Here is a 21184-nt window from a genome sequence, read left to right as displayed (position 1 = left end):
TTATTTTATTTGCTTATTTATATGTGGTGCTGGGAATCGAATGCAGTGCCTCACATGTACAAGATAAGCGCTCTACTACTGAGCTACAACTCGAGCCCCATGAATACTTTTAAGGACTTTTCAAAAGGGTTGTACATTCCTTAACTGCTACTAATTCAGAACACTTCATTTCATAATATATTAAATTTATGATTCCTTTCTCTATAGGCCATCAATTAGTTTTATCATGATTTTGATGCCCTGAAAAGTTCAGTAGGCAAAACGACCTAAATCTAAAAAGCAAGGTATACAGCATTTTTGTTTCTTTTCTCCCACCCTCCTTCCTTCTTCTTCCTTTTTTGATAGGGTCTTGCTACGTAGCCCAGGTTGGCCTTGAACTTTTAGGTTCAAGCAATCCAACTACCTAAGCTTCCTGAGTAGCAGGAAGAATATGCCACCAAGTTCTGTTTATAATATTCTAACCCCCACCTTCTCCCCCAATCCCTATTAAACCTAGGGAAGATATACTGAGCTTTCTCCCCCAGTCCCTTCAATTTTTTGTTTATGGTACCAGGGATTGAACTCAGGGGCACTCTATCACTGAGCCATATCCCCAGCCCTTTTTTTGTATTTTATTTAGAGATATAGATATAGGCATATGCCACCATGCCCAGCTCTCCTTTTAATTTTTTATTTCCTGTATCTCTAAATTGCTGAGGCTTGCCTTGAATTTGGCATCCTCTTGCCTCAGACTATGGAGTTGCTGAGATTATAGGCATGCAACAGCGCACGTGGCTTAGCATTCCTTTTTAAATTTTTTGGAAAAAAAAAATTTAATCCCCATTTAAAAATATTTATTTACCTTTTCAAAAACTCAATTTAGCAGAAAAAAATACAAAACCAGTTATACGGACTATTGAGAAATAAGAAACATGTAGGCAAGCATGATTAATGATTTAGATTTTGGTGGTCAATGTAACCATCCTCTATTTGTGGTATGTGTTAAATCTTGAAGGGCAGGAGGCTGGAGTTGTGGCTCAGTGGTAGAGCACTTGCCTAACACATGTAAGGTGCTGGGTTCGATCCTCAGTACCTCATAAAAATAAATAAATAGAATAAAGGCATGATGTCCAACTACAACTAAGCAAAATAATACTTTTTAAAAAAGGTATTAAGTTATTTTACAACTAAAAAAATTTTTAAAGTTACCACTGTCCTGTATTTTGGATTTTCCAATCCTGGATCCCACAGTTCTCTCTTAATTTACTCGTTTGTAACATGTATATTTATCAGTAACTTTGCGGAATAGGTGCATGGGAGGTAAATTTATTAGGATGTATCAAATCTTTTTTAAGTATAAAATACATCTCTGTTGACCTCTAGCTTCTTGAGTCCTGGAAAGAGGGCTTGTTTTTCTCTCTGAAAAGGTATTTTTTAAAGATCTTCTCTTTTATCTTTATGGTCTAAAGTTTTCTGAAATTAAAATTTTTTTTAAAAAAATTTGTTGATGAACCTTTATTTATTTATACACAGTGCCAAGAATCAAACCCAGTGCCTCACACATGTTAGGCAAGTGCTGTACACGGAGCTACAACTCTAGCCCTTCTGAATGGTTTTTTTAAAAGTCTATCCTGCAGGATTGGGGCTGTAGCTGAGTGGTAAAACGCTTGCCTTGCATGTGTGAGGCACTGGGTTTGATCCTCAGCACCACATAAAAATAAAGATACTATGTGTCCATCTGCAACTTAAAAAAAGTGGGGAGTCTATCTTGCTAAGTACCTTGTGTTCCCATGCAAATTAGACTCATATTCAATTTGGGGAAATTTCCCGTATTTCACTGAAAATTTAATCCTCTTGTTTATTTCTATTCTCTTTAGAACTTTATCTTTGCAGTTACTGAACCCTCTGGCATGCTCCATTAATTTTTTTCTTTACCTCTTTAGTTTTTGTTTTACTCTTCAGATTTATCTTCCTAACTTGTCTAATTTCTAACTTTTTAAATTATCATTTTTTCCTCTTGAACATTTTTTTAAGATTTCTATTTTGTTTCAATGATGTATTGCCTCCTTTTTTTTTTTAATCTTTATTATTTGTAGTTTTAAATTTCCTCTGACCCTTGCATAGCCTTAGCTTTTTAAAATTATCCAGGCTTTTAAGCAACGTCTCCTTTTACATGAGGTCCATTAAGAAAATCAAACAATTGAAAAAAGCCTATCATAAAAAAAAATCAAAACAAAAACAATAAGAAAATTTCAGGAAACAGTTACCATTAGATCTTCAAAGAAAAATAAAATGACAACATTAAAGAATTCAAGACCACTCTTAAACTCTGATGAACATTAAAAGACTGTATAAAAATCTGAAAAAAATGCTATTGGAAATCCAAGTTAATTAACATTAAACTAAAGATTATTCTTTCTAGAATAAAAAAGGAGAATTCCAAAACAGTCTATGCTTTTAAACCCTTCATTATCTATTTCATGCCTCAAGAATTTGCTATTCCTGTTCAAAAGGGAGAGGAGGAAAAAAGTAATGGGCACAGTAGTGCACAACAGCAATACCAGCCTCTCAGGAGGCAGGAGGACGGCAAGTTTGAGGCCAGCCTGGGCAACATTGAGAGCTGACACAGAAAAGTTTAAAATTAGTCCAAATGTTTCTTATATTTATGGATTCTTTCAACCTTATGGTTTCCATTTCTGGTATAATCCTCATTCCTAACTACCCTTCTTTCACCTTAATCACCAGTCACCCAAATAAATAGTAAAACCTAAGTATCAAAATTTTATTGAGGACCTCTTGTGTGCAAATACTATGCATTCGTAATCATCAAGAGCATGGTATTTAAGCTTGGCACCTTACAGGTATACACCTATAATCCCAGCTATGAGAGGCTGAGACAAGAGGATCACAAGTTGGAAGTCAGTCTTGGCAACTAAGAGACCTCTGTCTCAAAATACAAAGGGAACACCTGGCTTAGTGTGTAGAGTGGTCCTGGATTCAATCCCCAGAACTAACCCTCTCCCAAACTATTTTTATTTGATTATATGTTTCATGAAATTGATGACATCTAAATAAGATCTGTGAGCTACGCTTTTGCTCCCATTTTTTAAAAAAATAAATTCTCTTAGTGACCCTCCAAAATGGCTTACAATCTACTAGTGGGTTGATTTTGAAAAAGACTGTAAATTATTCTTAACTTCTATAGTTCAAACAACATAAACTCATCCATCTACGATGTATAGCCCAATGTTTTTATTACTATATTCAGTTGCACAATCTTATCATGATCTGTCTTTAGAACATTTCATCATTCCCCAAAGAACCCCCAAACCACTAACAGCCACTATTATCCACATCTCACAGACTCTAGCAACCACTCATCTACCTTCTGTCTCAATGAACTTGTCTCTTCTGGATATTCATATAATTAGAATCATACACTATGTGGTACTGTGTGACTGACTTCTTTCACTTACATAATGTTTTCAAGGTTGACCCATTTTAGAACATGTATCAGTACTTTATTCCTTTTTATAGCCGAATAATATTCCATTATTTTATCTAACCATTCATCAATTTATGAACTTTTATGTTGTTTTCACTTTTGTTATTATGAATCAACCAAGAAGTAGTTTGTATGATCATATTCATAGCAGCATTATTTTTACTAACCAAAAGTTGGAAATAACTAAATGTCCATCAACAGGAGAATGGATAAGTACAGTCTGCATTCTGAAACAAGGAAATATTATTCCCAACAGTAAAAATAAATGATCTATAAGCATCAGCATGAATAAATTACATAAATATTAAGAAATTAACTGAAGGGCTGGGGATGTGGCTCAAGCGGTAGTGCGCTCGCCTGGCATGCGTGCGGCCCGGGTTCGATCCTCAGCACCACATACCAACAAAGATGTTGTGTCCGCCGAGAAATAAAAAATAAATATTAAAAATTAAAAAAAAAAGAAATTAACTGAAAACAATTTAACTAAAAAATATTTAAATCAAAGTTTAAAAACATAAAAATTATCTTTTAGGGGTGGCCATAGAAACACAGGAAGAGGAGGAAAAAACAACTCAGGATTTATTAATTCTATAGGGTAACTATAATATAGGCTACGTGGAAGAGGAGAGATACACATGGATATCAGTTTTGTGGTCATTTATTTTTTAACCTGGGTGATGAGTTAAAATGTTTATATTATATTAATTGTTTGGGGGGTACATCTCAAGTATGTTATTTAAAACATAAGCTATGATTGTTTTCAGGTTCAATAAAACCCAACACTAAGACTTCACATGTGGGAATCTTATTGCCATTACTCATCAAGTTATTACAAAGAGTTACTTTGTATGGCCTCTCTTACTATAAAATGGATATAGGAGGGAATACAACTACCTGTTTTAATTCTTTTTTTTTTTTTTAAGAGAGAGAGGTAGAGAGAGGTAGAGAGAGAGAGAGAGAATTTTAATATTTATTATTTAGTTATCGGAGGGTACAGCATCTTTGTTTGTATGTGGTGCTGAGGATAGAACCCGGGCTGCATGCATGCCAGGCGAGCGCGCTATTGCTTGAGCCACATCCCCAGCCCTGTTTTAATTCTTGAACAAACTTGTATCTGCATGAAAGTATAGTTAACTTACTTCTCTACTTTACGGGAAATAAACAGTTCACATAAATGAAAAGTATATACAGACATTTTGGATAACAAGCAACCATGTTCTAAATATATATATTTATTTATATTTATTTTTGGATTTTATTTCTTTTATTTATTCTAATTAGTTATATATGACACTAGAATGCATTTTGACACATCATACATAAATGGAGTGTAACTTCTCATTCTTCTGATTGTACATGATGTAGAGTTATACAGGTTGTATAATCATATGCTAAATTTTGTATCTATTCTTTCAAACAGAAAAAATAACCCAAAAATTCTATGCAGAAACTTTTTTTTGGGGGGGGGAGTTGTAGATTAACAAAATACCTTTATTTATTTTTATGTGGTGCTAAGGATTGAACCCAGTGCCTCGCACATGCTAGGCCAAGTGCTCTGCCACTGAGCTACAACCCCAGCCCAATGCAAGAACTTTTTAACAGTGCCTTGGAAAGATGCTGTGATGTCATACAACATCTAAATTCTAATTTTTTTCTGTTAAGCAGGAAATATGAATATAATTTGTAAACCACAGCAGTAAATTATGGCATATCCTAATGGAAAGGTACTACCATTAGAAAAAAAAAAAGCTCTCTAAGACACACTAGTAAAATGAAAAAGACAAGAAGCTAAATAATATTGTAGTTAATTTATCACCCTTCCCTTTAAAGTACATAGGTACATATATTCATATATAAATAAAATGCAAGGATATGAACAACTGTTGACAAGATTCTCCTTTGGAAAAAGTAATATATAAGGGATATGGGGGAATATAACGTGAGTTTCTTTATTGTCCTGTATAATTCTGTACTGCTAGAATATTTTCCAATGAGAATGGCTCACAAAACTCACATCATTTAAAAAATTGGGAAATTTTATTGTTCCAGAAGAGACCAGACTGTTACTTTCTGCCTGGCATTATTTCCTCTCAGGAATTGCCTCCTTCCAATCTAGGAAGGCAGCCAACCACATGGCCCTACCCAACTTACCCCCACCATGAGTCAACAAGATCAACTAGAATCCCTCCAAAGGTAAAGATGAATGCTGGAAAAAGCTCTATTTTTGAATTTTTAATCAGTAAGGACCACAGAGTTGTCAGAGACAATGACTGCTGTCAAATAAGGAAAGATAATGTCTGAGAATGAAGTTAAAAAAATACAAGAAAATAATGTTAAAACATTTATTGGCTAGGGGAAGAAAAAAGCAAATCTATGGAGATATATTTGAAGCCCAGCATCATGGACAGCTCCCTATCTATTAATTATCTATTAATATTAATCTATCTATTAATCTATTAATCCCAGAATATAGATTGAGATTGAATTTGATTACTTATAACAAGTGTTCTAAATAAGACATATACATAATCTGGCAATAATCACAAGTTTGAACTATTTCACTTCTAAATATTTACCCTAAGATAAATATTTAAATAAACTATTTCACTTCTAAATATTTACTCTAATATACACATGCCCTTTATACCAATGTCAGTTTCCTGATTTTGATACTGTAGTCCAGTATCAATACATTAAGAAGTACCAGTGGGAGTAATCAGCTGAAGGATATAGGGTACCTCTTTGTACTAACTTTGCAACTTCCTATGAATCTTGATTATTTCAAAATATCTTTTTTATTTTTTTAATTAGGGAGAAAACTTAAGATGTGCACAAAGATTTGGACACAGTGATAGTCACCATAGCAAAAAGCTAGAAACAAGTTAGATAATGGACTGAACAAGTGCATTTACATCATTTTCCTGTTCAAAGCCAATAAAATGGAAAGAAATGAGTAAAGGTATAAGTCCACAAAAATAGAGGGAAAAAACAGCAAGTGCTGGAAACCTAGAAAAAGAGACACATCTGTAATATCAACTATTCAGGTGACAAAAGCAGGAGTTTCACAAGTTTGAGACAAGCAACTGGGGCACACAGCAAGACCCAGTCTCCAAAATAGAAAAGTATAGACTGTAGTAGAGGAGAGAGACCACCAACTTATGTTGCCTGATAAAACTCAAAGTATAGGCATGATGGCATTAGAGTTTAAGAAGAGAAACAGTTAAAAGAGAGATTAACCAAAGGACTGTATAAATGAAGTTGATACCCTATCCTGCACAGTAGACAGGCTGGTATTTACCTTGTAGTGGGGAAAAAAGGTTGTCTTTTCTCTAAAGTGAACAAAACTGGAGAAAACAAGGGCTTTTAGTGTGGATGATGATACTGCAGAGTGAACTGTTTAGTTTTTGGCATTTAGTCAGAATCAGCATCATGATCAGCTCCATACCTATTCAACCTAAACAAAAAGTGTGCATAGGCCTTTCAATCAAGTCTGATACCTCTCTTCCATAAATATGAAAAATGATGCTGATTTCCAAATAGAATAAAATGCTATAAAGTAATGAGTAATTAAGGTGAGAAAGGAATTTTAGAAAGTAAGGTAAAGAGTTTCCTAAATGTAGAGGGGTAGGAGAGGAGGAATTTTCTTATGGAGTAAGAAAGCAGCAATAATAGCAACAGACTAGGAGAAAAGCCCTTAAATTTGCAAGAAGCCCCTACCTAAGGACAACAGGTGGAACTCTTTAACTAAAAGATCAGTGAGAACAAAAATAGGAGTCAGCTTAAGATCCTGTAAAACCTCTACTTCAGGAGGACACTTCACAGAACAATTTTTCATAAACTAGTTTGGAAAATTTCTTAAGTTTCAAATTTTTCTGCGTTTTTATGGTCTTAGGGAGTCCTTTTAATAAAACCTACCTGAAAATTTTTATACATCACTTTTTAAATCTAAAATTTAGTGTCCTTTAATCACTTTGAAATCCTCTTGTATGATCTCAGGTAAATTCAAAGTAGCAACATTTCTAAGAAACTGATTTATGTCTGAGTTTTTAAGGTACAGTAAGCTTTATTACCTTAGGGAACTAAAATGTGTTTGCCATTTAGTTTAATTTTCAAATCATAGAGATTATTAGAACATTTTAGTTCTTTAGATTGCTTATTCATTCTCCCCCTTTTCCACAGTAATCAACTTTTTAAGCTGGGCACATGGATACTGTACCAGAGAGAACCTACTTCCCAAACTCTCTAAGCTATTTATGCCCACATGATTAGCAAGAGGAAAACTCTAAAGAAGCAATTGGAACCCTAGTAATTGGTCTTTTTCTTTTCATGCTGGGAACACAAAGGCTAACTTGGCCCTTAAGGATAAGAACCACAATCTAGGATGGCAGAAGCAAGCTAGAAAGAGGCTTGGTCCTTGATACTTCAGGGAGCAGAGTCATGCAACAGCTAAGGTTATATCCCAGAATTTTACATCAGGAAGAAATAAACTACTACTTTGAGTTATAAATAAAAATGATTGATTGACTGATTGTTGCTCACTCTAAAAAATTGAGTCTTTTTCTCACCTCAGTTTACCAATCCCTCATTTTCCCTTTCTGAAAGGGACCAGAAGCCAATTTATTCACTATTGTATGTAAGAGTGTGCATGTGTACATGCATACATAATTTCTTTTTTTTGTAAAAATATTTTCTTAGTTGTTGATTAGACCTTTATTTTTATTTATTTATGAATGGAACCCAGTGCCTCACACATGCCAGGCAAGTATGCTATTGCTGGGTCCTAGCCCCAGCTCCGTAATTACTTTTAAACAATGGCTAACAACAAAACAATGTCCAAGGTATGTATTCCTTTTCCACTTAGTAACATTTTAGAAATTATTACTTTAATAGTGATAAAGTATTCTTAAATATTCTTAAAAATAGCTTGCTCTCCATGCCCATTTTCTTCTAATGTCACAACTACTATGAATAACATATATATATATAAAATCAATGTTACAAATTCAGAGAAAACTGGCCAAGGGGTATGTGCAATTTACTTTTTGATACATATTCACTAAATTCTTTCACATGTTATACCAATTTATACCCTATTAACAATGTAGAACCATTTCCTTTTCAATTTCAAATATTAACTTTTTGAACTTTGCAAACCTGGTAAAGAGAAATGGAATTTCAAAGAATGGTAAAAGTCCTATAAATTGAAGGTGACTATACACTGGTAGTTTTATCAAATAAAAAAGTTGGCTAAAGCTCTTCTCAGAAAATTATAGAAATCCCACAAAATTATATTTTAAATATTTATTGAAAGCTAAAACATGAAGTAAACAGGTCATTTCTTTGCATATGGCTGTACTCTCAGTCACTTCTCTTATATCGTTTACACACAAGACATATGTATCAACTACCATTTCCAGTTGGGGTCTCTATTAAAAATAAGAACTTGAAAATAGCTGGAAATCCACACACAAAAAAGATCTTTAATAACTCATGAAACCAGGTGCAGGGGTGCATGCATCCCAACAGCTCAGGAGGCTGAGGCAGGAGGACTATAAGTTCAAAGCTAGCCTCAGAAAGGCTCTAAGTAACTTGGGGAGATGCTGTTTCAAATTAAAAGGGCGGGAGGGGTTGCGGGAGAAAAGAAGAAAAAGGGGACGAGGATGTGGCTCAGTAGTAGAGTGCCTCTGGGTTCAATCCCCAGTACCAAAAACAGAACAAAACAAAACCAACTTATGACAGGATTTCAGGATATACTGGTATATTGTTAAGGGAAAATACACACATACACAGTGCAAAATAATGTACATATAGTATGCTTCCTACATAATAACTGAAGAAAGATGGAAAAACAACATTTATACTTGCTTATTTTCATGCAAAAATGATATCAGAAATGAATGAAATGGTTACCTTTAGGCACTGGGTAGGATTAGGATGAGGATAGGGAGGACTTATTGAAAAAATGTTTTGATTACTAAACAAAAAAAAACAATGGGAAAAGCAAACTCTGAAATTAAAGGCAGATGAAAAAAATAATTCAATTCATCTTGGCAAAGTACCCTGTTAACCCTTAAGTGGGATATATCCTGAAGACTTGAACTACAAAGAAGCTGCACGCATGTAATCCCAGTGGCTCAGGAGGCTGAGGCAGGAGGATCACAAGTTCAAAGCCAGCCTCAGTAAAAAGTGAGGTGCTAAGCAACTCAGTCAGAATCTGTCTCTAAATAAAATACAAAACAGAGCTGGGGGTGTGCCTCAGTAGTCAAGTGCCCCTGAATTCAATCCTTGGTACCAAAAAAAAAAAAAAAACTACAAAGAAGTTTTGAACTCAGTAGATTTTCTCTATTTATCTGAATACATAACCTTAATAGCACGAAACTCCCATGCATTGGGTTCTCTTTCTGGATCCTCTATTCTGTTTCGCTGTTTTGGCTATTCAAGGTTAAAAACCAATCAATTTTAATTATTAGAACTTCATATTTCAATATCTGGTAGGGCAGACTTACACCACCATCCTTATTATTACATTTTTCTAGAATGTTCTGTTTGCCCACCTCTACTCCAGAGACAGGATCTCACTATGTTGTCAGGTTGGCCTTGAACTCAGCTTTCTGAGTAGATGGGATTATAGGCATAGGCACTGTGTCTGGCTACATTTTAATTTTTTCATACTGTCTGGAATCTGCTTTGGTTCTTTACAAAATATTGTTAGTGTAATGTGAGATTTATAGATTTAGAAACAACTTATTAAACCTGAATCTTCCAAAACAGTATATATCTTCATGTATTCAACTATTTAGATTACTTATTAATCTCACATTCCACAATAAGATTGTTTTTAAAAATGTAAATATGGAGCTTCACTACAACATTGCTTAGCATTGTTCTTGTAGCCCATTCAGTATAGAACAATACCAAGGAATGAACCCAAGAATAATTATCACAGATTCTGCCTTCTAAGATTTTCATTGGATAAAAAAAGATCGGATGCACCAAAATCTACTGCTATACCAACATAAAATTCTAATTAAAACCATGCCTGAATCTTGTTTTCTCAATACAAGTCTCCTCTATAAGAAAGCAAGGCTCTTCAAGGAAATGATCTCAGGGTTGAGGCAGGCAAAGTACAAGATGAACCTAGTCTGGGGGTTGTGGTTCAGTGAAGAGCGCTTGCCTAGCACGTGAGACACTGGGTTCAGTTGTTAGTACAACATAAAAATAAATAAAGGTTCATCCACAAAAACAACAACAAAAATGAACCTAGACCATCTTGCTGTGCCAGAAAGTATAGAAGTACTCAAAAAATGAAGGAGACATGACAAAAAGGACAAGGAGTTTGAAGGGATTTTAAATAGCTAAATGAATGAGCATCAAAATGAATATAATGAATTAAAACTCTTTGAATACAGTAACTTCCATAAACTCATACCAATGATTGTGACTATGATGAAAAATATATTAATGGTGAAAAGCCAAAGTTCCTTCAAATAACTGAATGCTGACCATAATCATGTGGGAAAATGTAAGTATTAAATAATCCCCATTTTGAGGTACTATGTTAACTAAGTGATCAAAGATAACACCACCAATACTAGGTAAGTGCTTCTAAGTGGTATGATGCACCAAGGAAAATGCAATTAATTAGGCAATATCATACATCACAACCTGGATCATAAGGAAACACAAAAACCCAAACTGAGGAACATTCTATTAATAGTTTGTATTCTTTAAAAATGACAATGTCAGGAAAAACAAAGGAGGCAGGCTACAAAACTATTCTAGAGCTGGGTATGGTGGCATGTACCTGTAATCCCAGCAGCTCATGAGGCTGAGGCAGGAGGATTGTGAGTTCAAAGCCTGCCTCAGCAAAAGTGAGGTACTAAGCAATTCAGTGAGACCCTGTGTCTAAATAAAACACAAAATAAGGCTGGGGATATGGCTCTGTGGTTGAGTGTCCCTGAGTTCAATCCCCGCACCAAAAAAAAAAAAAAAACCAACTAGACTGTTCTAGATTTAGAGACATACAAACTAAATGAAATATGAGATCTTGGATTGGATACTGGACCAGAAAAAAATTAAAAGGTTTTTTTTTCTATCAATGGCATTGGGACTAAACGACAAAATATGAATATGACCTGGATTAAATAATAATATTGTATTAATGTAATTATAATGTGGTTATGTAAATGAACGTCTAAGAGAATACATGAAATACATATGGGGGTAAAGGAACATGATGTTTTTAACTTGATCTTGAATATTTCTAAGGTTTTTTCCCAGGCACCCACATTTTCCATTTATAGCACTCAGCTAGCAACTCACTTTGTAGAGCCTGTTTATTTTCTGGAAAGCTTACTATCTACATTTATGATAAGAGCCACTAGAAGGCACTGTTTGTCATCTCCTAATCCCAGCAGCCCTGTTTTCACAGGAAGCAGGCTTTTAGACTCCATTATACTTAAAAACAAAACTGATAATACTTAATAAAGCACAAATATTAGGCAACCATTACCCTCAAAACATACTTTCCCCCCCACAAAGACCCTAATGTCTTACTTGATCTGGACTTCTCATTTCCCTCCAACCCCATCTCTTTTATCTCCTCAGGTCTTTGTTAGTGTCACACCTTTTCAGGTAATTTGGCTGACCTTCCTGTATAAAACATCTCTCTTTGCCACAGGCTCCCTGACATTCCCTTACTCTGCTATTTTTCTCCAACACTTGACATTTTATTGTCTTTTCCCCCACAATCACACAGAATGTAAGCTTCACAAAGCCAACTTTTCTTTGCTCACTACATACCGAAATGTCCAGAACATACAAGGCATTTTTCTTTCACCTTTAGTTATTACTCATCATTCTTCACTTGAAGCCCATTACACCTTTACCTCCAACTACTTCCCTAATGGAACTAGAAGAAATGGGGTCAGAGTGACCCTACAAAAGAAGTGCTTTAGAAAGATTCCTTGGGAAGGTTTGGTAAAACATAGCAGTACTGGAAAGCAAAGATGCAGGAGACAATGCAGAAGTGGTACTGTAGTTATAGCCAAGGTCTCTGCAATTAGAAGACTTGCGTTTGATTCTGGTTCTGTTGTTTACCAGGAGAGCTCCATGACTTTGGATAAACTACTAGTGAAAGAAGTTCTCAGTGTTTCAGCTGCCTCATGTGTAAAATGAGGGCAGGAATAATACTTACCCTCTCATAAGGATTTGTGAGGATATGCTAATCCTGTGCTTAAATTTGTGCCTGAGCACAAATTTTAGCAATGTGTATAGGAAATAAGGGAAAAAGAAGGAAATATTTGTTCATTTACAACCTATTTTTACTGAGTCTGCTAGGTACTTTTCTAATCACTGAAAATACAGGTATGAGCAAAAAAATGTTCCTGCCTTCATTTTGTTTACGTTCTAGCATGAGGGGACAAAAAAGGCCTATTTTATCTAAAACTATCTTGAATTTCAGATGGTGAACAGTAAAAGCTGGGATATAAGAATCATAACTCAATAATGTCTCTCCAGGAAATACATGTTCTGTAACAATCAGGCTATGAAAAAGGCTAGAGAAAAATTAATATAAGGGCACAGAGTGTGCTCATACTATTTTATTATTTGGTACCATGGATTGAATTCAGGGGCACTAAATCACTGGGCCACATGCCCAGCCTCTGTTCTTCCCACATCCACTTAAAAAAAAAAAAAAAACAACTTCGAGACCATCTCCCTAAATTGCTGAGGGCCTTGAACTTTTGGACCTCCTGCCTCAGCCTCCCAACTCACTGGGATTACAGGCATGTGTCACAGAACCCGGCTCACGCTATTTTAAATAGGGTTGTGACATTTGAGTAAGAAAATGAAAGATGCTAGAGTTTAATATGGAATGATTCAAAAACGGAGGTTCTAAAAATAAAACTGAAAATCATAAGGAAGAACTGATTTGAAGATAAAAGACACACTAAAATTGGGAGGGGAAAAGGAGGCATTAGGGAATACAACTGACCAAATAATGTGCATGCACAAATATGTAACAACAAAGCCCACTGTAACATACAATTATAATGTACCAATAAAAAAATACAAATGAATAAAAAAAAGAAAGATAAACTGAAAACTCACTAGAAAATAACACTTAGAAAATGAACCAGACATGATTTTCCTATGTTCATATATGAACACACAACCAGTGTAACTCTACATCATGTACAACCACATGAATGGAAGTTATTCTCCATGTATGTGTAATATGACAAAATACATTCTACTGTCATATATAACTAAAAAGCACAAATAAAAAGAAAAAGAAAATAACTCTTTAAAAATTTTAGTTTACTTACATGTAATCTTCAGTCTTTTCTTTTTTCTTTAGGGGATGGGGAACAGTAGGATTTCCTAATACTGAGAAGTATCTTCTAGGGTTGGTTAGTTATGGATTATAAGATGTTGCAGTCCTAACCTCCAGTATTTAAAACTGTGATCTTATTTAAATATAGAATCCAAATATGAAATTAAAATTATTAGGATGAGGCCTTATTTACTATGACTGGTATCCTTATAAAAAAATGAAATTTTGGACCCAAGGAGATGACCAAGTAAAGGAAAGGAAAAGAGGTCAATTCTGGGCTGGGGTTGTGGCTCAGTGGTAGAGCACTCACCTAGCATGGGTGAGGCTCTGGGTTCGGTCCTCAGCACCACATAAAGATAAATAAATAAAAGTATTGTGCCCATCTACAACCAAAATATATTTTTAAAAAAAGTCAATTCTCCCTCACAGTTCCCAGAAGGAACCTATCTTGCCAACATCTTGATTTTTAGACTTCTAGCCTTCAGAACTGTTAGATAATGAATTTGTTATTTAAGCCATCCAGTTTGTGGTAGCTTGTTATGGCAAACCAAAGAAAATCTTATTTGTATATTTACTTCCTTTAAGAAATCAAAAGCACCTTGAGGAGGGGTTGGCTATATTCTAGTCATCATTATATCCCATCTAGAGTATCACATTCAAAACTGATGCAAAGATTTAATGAGATGCTATTTTAGATGCTATTTTAGTTCTAGCACCCACTCATGATGAAATTCAATAAATGCTGAATTTCTCCCACTACTTTTTCCATATATATTTTCCTGAAAGATACTTTCTTCTGCAAACTGACATAATCCTTTTTGTACCTAAATTTATCTGAACTTAACTTCTGAAACATCTTCAAGTAACCTAAGTTTCTCAACTGAGAAATTCTGGAACTAGCCAGGCTCCTGTGGGCACATACCTGAAATCCTAGCTACTCAGGAGGAAACTAACAAGCTTGAGGCTAGCCTGTGCAACTTGGCAAGACTCTGTCTCAAATAAAAAATAAAAGGACTGGGAATTTAGCTCAATGGTAGAGTGCTCCTTGGCTTCAATTCCCAATATTGCAAGGAAAAAAAATCCTGGAACTGAAGCTAGGGTTTGGCAGTATCAAAATTAAAATTTATCAAGATATATATATATATATATATATATATATATATATATATATATATAATTAAATATAATCCAAATCTGGTTTTCAGACCTGATATATATCTGTGGAATACCAACAGATAAGTTTGATACATGAATAGTAATAAGAAACATCACATAAAGCCAAAGGTAGGGGCTGGGTTATGGCTCAACAGTAGAGCGCTCGCTTGCCTCTCACGTGTGAAGTGCTGGGTTCAATCCTCTCAAAACCACATAAAAATAGATAAACAAAATAAAAGGTATCATCTCCACCTACATAAGCATGGGTTACCTAATTTACCCAAAGCCAAACGAAACCCATTTAAGTAAGGAACAAAAAGCATGAGGAAGGGAGCATTTTACTTCAGCTCGGCACTTAACATGGATTTCATCCTCAGAACCTTGCCATCAACAACTAAAGGTAACTCATGACAATAAGATACTCTTCAAGTTCAACTAACAATGGTGTTAGAGGCAGGTTGGAACTTGAGACTATGTGTCAAAAGGACAAGCTCTTTTTGGTAAATAGCATGAGAACATATATCTTTATTGCCCTTCCACCTAGAAACATAAGCATGGGTTACCTTTCTCCACACTAATTTAAAAAAAAATGCAAAATACAATTCCTGTTAACTCTACTCTCAAAGCCATAAGAACTCACAAAAGAAAGATAACCACCAAATTCATATGCAGCCAGAGGGAGAGAACCTGGCATTTTGATCAAATTTTGACATTCGAAAACTGCCATAAGCTGAAGAGCAACACCACAATTAAAAGCAAAGTACACAAGGCTGGGCACAGTGGTGTAATCCCTTAGTCCCAGGAATTTGGGAGACTTTTAGTAGAAGGATGGTCAGCCTGGGCTGAGGTTGTGGCTCAGAGGTAAAGTGTTCACCTAGCATACGTGAGGCACTGGGTTCTAAACTCAGCACCACATAAAGCAAAATAAAGACATCGTGTCCACCTATAATTAAAAAATAAATATAAAAATAAAGGATGGTCAGCTTCAGCATTTTAGCAAGACTCTGACTCAAAAACAAAACAAACATCACTGGTGAAGTTGTAGCTCAGTGATACTCAGTGATAAAGACCATATGTTCTATTTCCAGTACCAAAAAAATAAAAAAAGTAAACAAGATGGTTGTCCATTAGGCACATTTATTATCAGTTATAAAACAAGCCAGCACTACAAAACAAAAAGAATAAGGATATTCTACTATTCCAGGAAACAAAAGATCACCCCCAAAAGGACTGGCAGACTTCTTTAAAATGCTTTAAAAAAAAGGATTTAGAATTTTGAGTAAATTAAATAAGGGTTACCAGCATAATATTTTATGGTACTAACACCAATCTCCATGCATTGATGTTTATTCACAACATACATAGCTAAAAATATATATAAAATGTTATCATTTTATATATATGTAATCTTCAACATTATTTAAGCATTTAAATCACCAGGAAATGTTACCTAATAGCAAATTATATGTGAACTTAATCTTCATCTATACAAATGAAGGCACACCATGGAAAAAAAATAAACATGATTTTTATTATCTAGCTCCTGCCAATTGACTTTTGTATCCTGTAGGAATATTTTGCTACAATACTTCTCCAAAAATGAACAAAGCATATTTAAATTATTTTGTGGCTTCTTATAACTTTCTGAAATCATTCCTTGTTAAACTGGTTAGAAAGCTGGATACTATGGTCTTTCACAACTTGTGGTTCTTTATCAAATTTACAAAAATTATCAAGTTAAAGACTCAAAGAACCACAGGGATCCTCCACAACAATGCTTACTACTATCTCTTTGGGAGAGGTTGCTTTAGACAGGTCTATTAATGCCTAACTTTCACCCAAAGACTCTAAGGTTACAAACCATTGGCTATAAACAAATCTTGTCCCCACAGTTTACAAGGGGTTTTTAAAAAATTGTGAACACTATCTGGGTGTGGTGGTACATGACTGTAAATTACCCAATGGCTCAGGAGGCTGAGGCAGGAGGATCACAAGTAAAAAACAGCATTAGCAATTTAGTGAGACTGTGTAAAATATAAAATGGTCTGCTATGGGCTCAGTAATTAAGCATTCCTGGGTTCAATCTCTGGTAACCTCCTGCCCCAAAATTGTGAACACTAAACAATATGGAGAATTACATAAAGATTTTCAGCTTCTCTCAAACAATTTCTCTTAAGAAATGGTAACACTAAACTCATTTTTTTTCACAGGATAAGCAGCAGGAGCCAAGACATCTTTCTTCAGATATAAAGAAGGAAGCCCATTCCACACATTCTAACAACCACCATTCCCTTTTGTCTTACAGCATGTTTTATTAGCCATACTCTGGAAAAAAAACCAACACTATCATAAGATCATATGATATTCATTTTAAGTTATCAATACAGATAAACACAAATAATTCTGTAAGATTTGGAATCTTAAAGAAGCCAAAGATAATGTAAAATGAAAACAAAAATATATGAATCTGGGTAATCAGGTTGTAACATAATTACCCAGCAAGGAATGAATCCAGGCAATTATAAAACTCAGCAATATAACTCTACATTATGTTGTTAATGTCAGTGCTGGCATTGTCATTCTAGACTATTAGGTATATATTGTGGGGAAAAAATTTTTTTAAAAAAATGTAATCACAGTGATGCTGTTGAGAACTGGGCTTTTAAGCATCGGATAAAGAAAGAGACGTAAAATCAAAATAGTTAAGAAAAAAACAACTTATTTCCCAGCTATAATCACAAAAAGCCTAGAAAGATGATAAGTTCAATAGGAATAAACTCCCAGGCTGTGATCTCCAAACGCCCTTCTTACTAAAAGATTATTAGAGAACAGGCTCTTCTATGTTCTGGGGAAGAAAATATACAAAGTAAATCTGAATTTACTGTCATAACAGGCAGCAAAAAAACTATCAAAGATGCCTCAGGTTGAGTCTAAAGGACTCAGGACTCATCCTGAAGATACTCTAAACTGGCTAAAAGGGGTAGGGGATCAATAAAAATAACAGCTACACATGCAAAACAAATATTTTTTTAAATGCCAAGTAAACGAAGCCAGTCACAAAAGATCACCTATTATATATGATTCCATTACATGAAATGTCCCAAGTAGGCAAATTCAGAGACAGAAAGTGGTTGCCTAGTGTTGGATGCAGGACAGAATGGGGTGGAGACAGGTATGGAAAATGATTACTAATAGGTACAAGGTTTCTTTTGGGGGCAATGAAAACATTCTAATCTTAAAATTATGATACAAGTCCGAGAATACACTAAAAACCATTAAACTGCATGTTTTATATGGGTTCTGTAATATGTAAATTATACCTCCGTAAAACTGTAGGAAAAAACTTAAGTTCAAAGGATTGAGCCATGGTTTACAATCAAATTAATTTTTATTGGTCATTTTGAGGACGCAGGGAAACCAATGACAAATTGTTCTTCTCGGTAACCAAAGGAATGAGGTAAAGTTTCTCTTTATATTAATAAATTAAGGAATAGAATATTATTATTTTGAAACACTAAATAAATTAATGAATCTAAGCAATGATCAAAGGCCATTAACATCACCCAAAAGATAAATCCAGACAAAAGATGCTTCCTGATGGAAAAGAACCACAGAGAACACATAGATTAAAAGACAATGGAAACTGGTGGCGCATGTCTGCAATCCCAGCAGCTTGGGAGGTTGAAGCAAGAGGACTGCCAGTTCAAAGCCAGCCTCAGCAACTTGGCAAGGCACTTAGCAATTCAGGGAGACCCTATCTCTAAAAACAATATAAAAAAGGGCTGGGATGGGGCTGAGGTTGTGGCTCAGCAATAAAGCACTGGCCTCACACCTGTGAGGCCCTGGGTTTGATCCTCAGCACCACATAAAAAGAAATGAATAAAATAAGAAGTATTCAAACAAAATTAGCAGGGGACTCAGCAAGGATTTGTTTTTAAAAATTCCAAGGTGTGATTATTAGTATTAAAGTTGTCTCTAAAAATGAAGAGTCCATATCTTATGGTGTCTGGGATTTGCTTTAAAATAAGAAACAGGAAATTAGGAAAGAAGATGCAGATGAAACAACACTGATTGTAGCTGGATAACTTCCATTATTTCACATCTCTGAAATTAAGACACATCTTATCGTTAATGCTATGTCAGAATAATTGATAGCATTTTTTCTTAGCAGTACATAAAATGCTGTCTTTTAAAACTGAAAGCATCTTAAATTCAATAGAAAAACAATCTCTATAAGATTACAAATATATATACACACTTCTACTTAATAAAAACATTATTACATAGCACCTGGAAGAGAAGAATTCTAAAATCCCCTCTCATGTATCTGAATTTTCTTACTTCCTTAGCATCAACTACATTGAGAGAAGCATTAAAATACTACCATTTTGGTGGATTGAGAAGTGGGGATTAGGTTGCAAAATCACCAGCACCAAAAAATATAAAAATAAATTTAGACAATACAAAAATAAATTTGTGTTCCAGACAAAAGACCCAAGTTTGTAGTCAGAGACGATGAGGCAGACAAGACAGTGTGAAAAGTCTGGGTTCTCATAAACAGACTCAAATGGTTGCTCTACCTCATGCTATGGAGCATTGATCTACAGCTTTCTCCATGCCTGTTTACTTCTTTGTAAAACCAAGTAGAGAATAACGCTCACAATAAATGATAATTTGTGATAATTCAGTGAAATGTTTGCAGGTTGCCTGACACTTAGTAAGTGCTCTATGTGTTTGTTTAAAAAAATTAATAGGGCTGGGGATGTGGCTCAAGCGGTAGCATGCTCGCCTGGCATGCGTGCGGCCTGGGTTCGATCCTCAGCACCACGTACAAAGAAAGATGTTGTGTCCGTCGAAAACTAAAAATAAATAAATAAATAAATAAAAATTTATATAAATAAATGAATAAACCATGCTAAAAAAATGCATGATAACCTTTATTGATTGACTGATTTATGGAATTCTAATATTTATTAACTTCTGCCAAATTACTCTTCCTACCAATTCTTGTGACAATGTCCCAATTTTTGAAAGAGTATTATTTTATTATTATGCTTTGTAATATTCACATTATATTCTGTGTAATGATGACTATTCACAATTCTCAGTAATTAATAAGTGAAAATAAAGTGGTATTTCTCAGTCTCAATAATAATAATAATAATAATAATAATAATAATAATAATAAATTTAGTCCCCAAACCAGCATTAGTGGTAGAGAAGAGTTGGGGAGTTTGGGCAAACAGCTACCTAAGGTCAGGGCAGAGGACTGCCAGTTACTCTATAAGGTCTAAACTGATTCTAGTTCATCTCTATTTTCTTCACTTTTAACAAGGGAATGCCTACGAACTTTAGCACTTTAATAAGTTGTAGGTTTCGAGTAATTTGGCAAGCCTGCAGTAGAAACACAAACATAAAATTTGCTAAGATATACATTTACTGAGGAAGAATAAAAGAAAATATATCTGACAAGAGTTCTTGAAATGCAATTTGTAAGTACATATTTAATTACAATTAAAAATCACACAATTAAAATGCAACTTTTAAAGAAAGTTGACAGTTGATATTGGAAATTTTGAAAATAAAAAAACAAAAGAGCTAGGTGTGGTGGTGCACACCTGTAATCCCAGTGACTCAGGAGGCTGAGGCAGGAGGATGTCTGAGTTCAAAGCCAGCCTCAGCAAAAAGCGAGGTGTGCTAAGCAATTCAGTCAGACCCTGTCTCTAATTAAAATACAAAATAGGGCTAGGGATGTGGCTCAGTGGTAGAGTGCCCCTGAATTCAAACCCCAGTGGCCTCCCACCAAAAAAAAAAAAAACACTATACAAAATCTAAAAAAAATCAGTAACAAGATGAGAAATACAACTATGCCATGTAACAAAGGAGATAGTCCTAATAAAGAAACAGGACCAATAACACAAAATTTAAAAATGAGCTACCAGGCACAGTGGCATATACCTGCAAACCCATGCACTTGGGGGGCTCATGCAGAAAGATCTCAAGTTGAAGGCAAGTCTGGGCAACTGTGTGAGACCCTATCTCAAAATAAAAAGGACTGGGGATATAGATAAGTGGTAGAGCAGTTGCCTGGTAACTGTGAGACCCTGGGATTGATCATCAGCACCAAAAAAAAGAAAAAAGAGAAAGGATGAGGGTAGACAAAATAAATTAAAATAAGATGATTTACAGATTGCCACATTTGGAAA

General features: G+C 34.7%; 1 protein-coding gene across 5 annotated transcripts in view; it reads right to left on the bottom strand.

Annotated features, from left to right (window-relative positions):
* Nucleotides 1-21184, bottom strand: part of Srpk1 (SRSF protein kinase 1) — a 68414-nt gene that overhangs the window by 41374 nt on the left and 5856 nt on the right. The gene's annotated exons all lie outside the window — the stretch shown is intronic.

Source organism: Ictidomys tridecemlineatus, chromosome 8, assembly GCF_052094955.1.
Source record: "Ictidomys tridecemlineatus isolate mIctTri1 chromosome 8, mIctTri1.hap1, whole genome shotgun sequence".
NCBI lineage: Eukaryota > Metazoa > Chordata > Mammalia > Rodentia > Sciuridae > Ictidomys > Ictidomys tridecemlineatus.
Note: the sequence above shows the minus strand (reverse complement) of the source record. Positions and strands in the feature narration are given on the sequence as shown.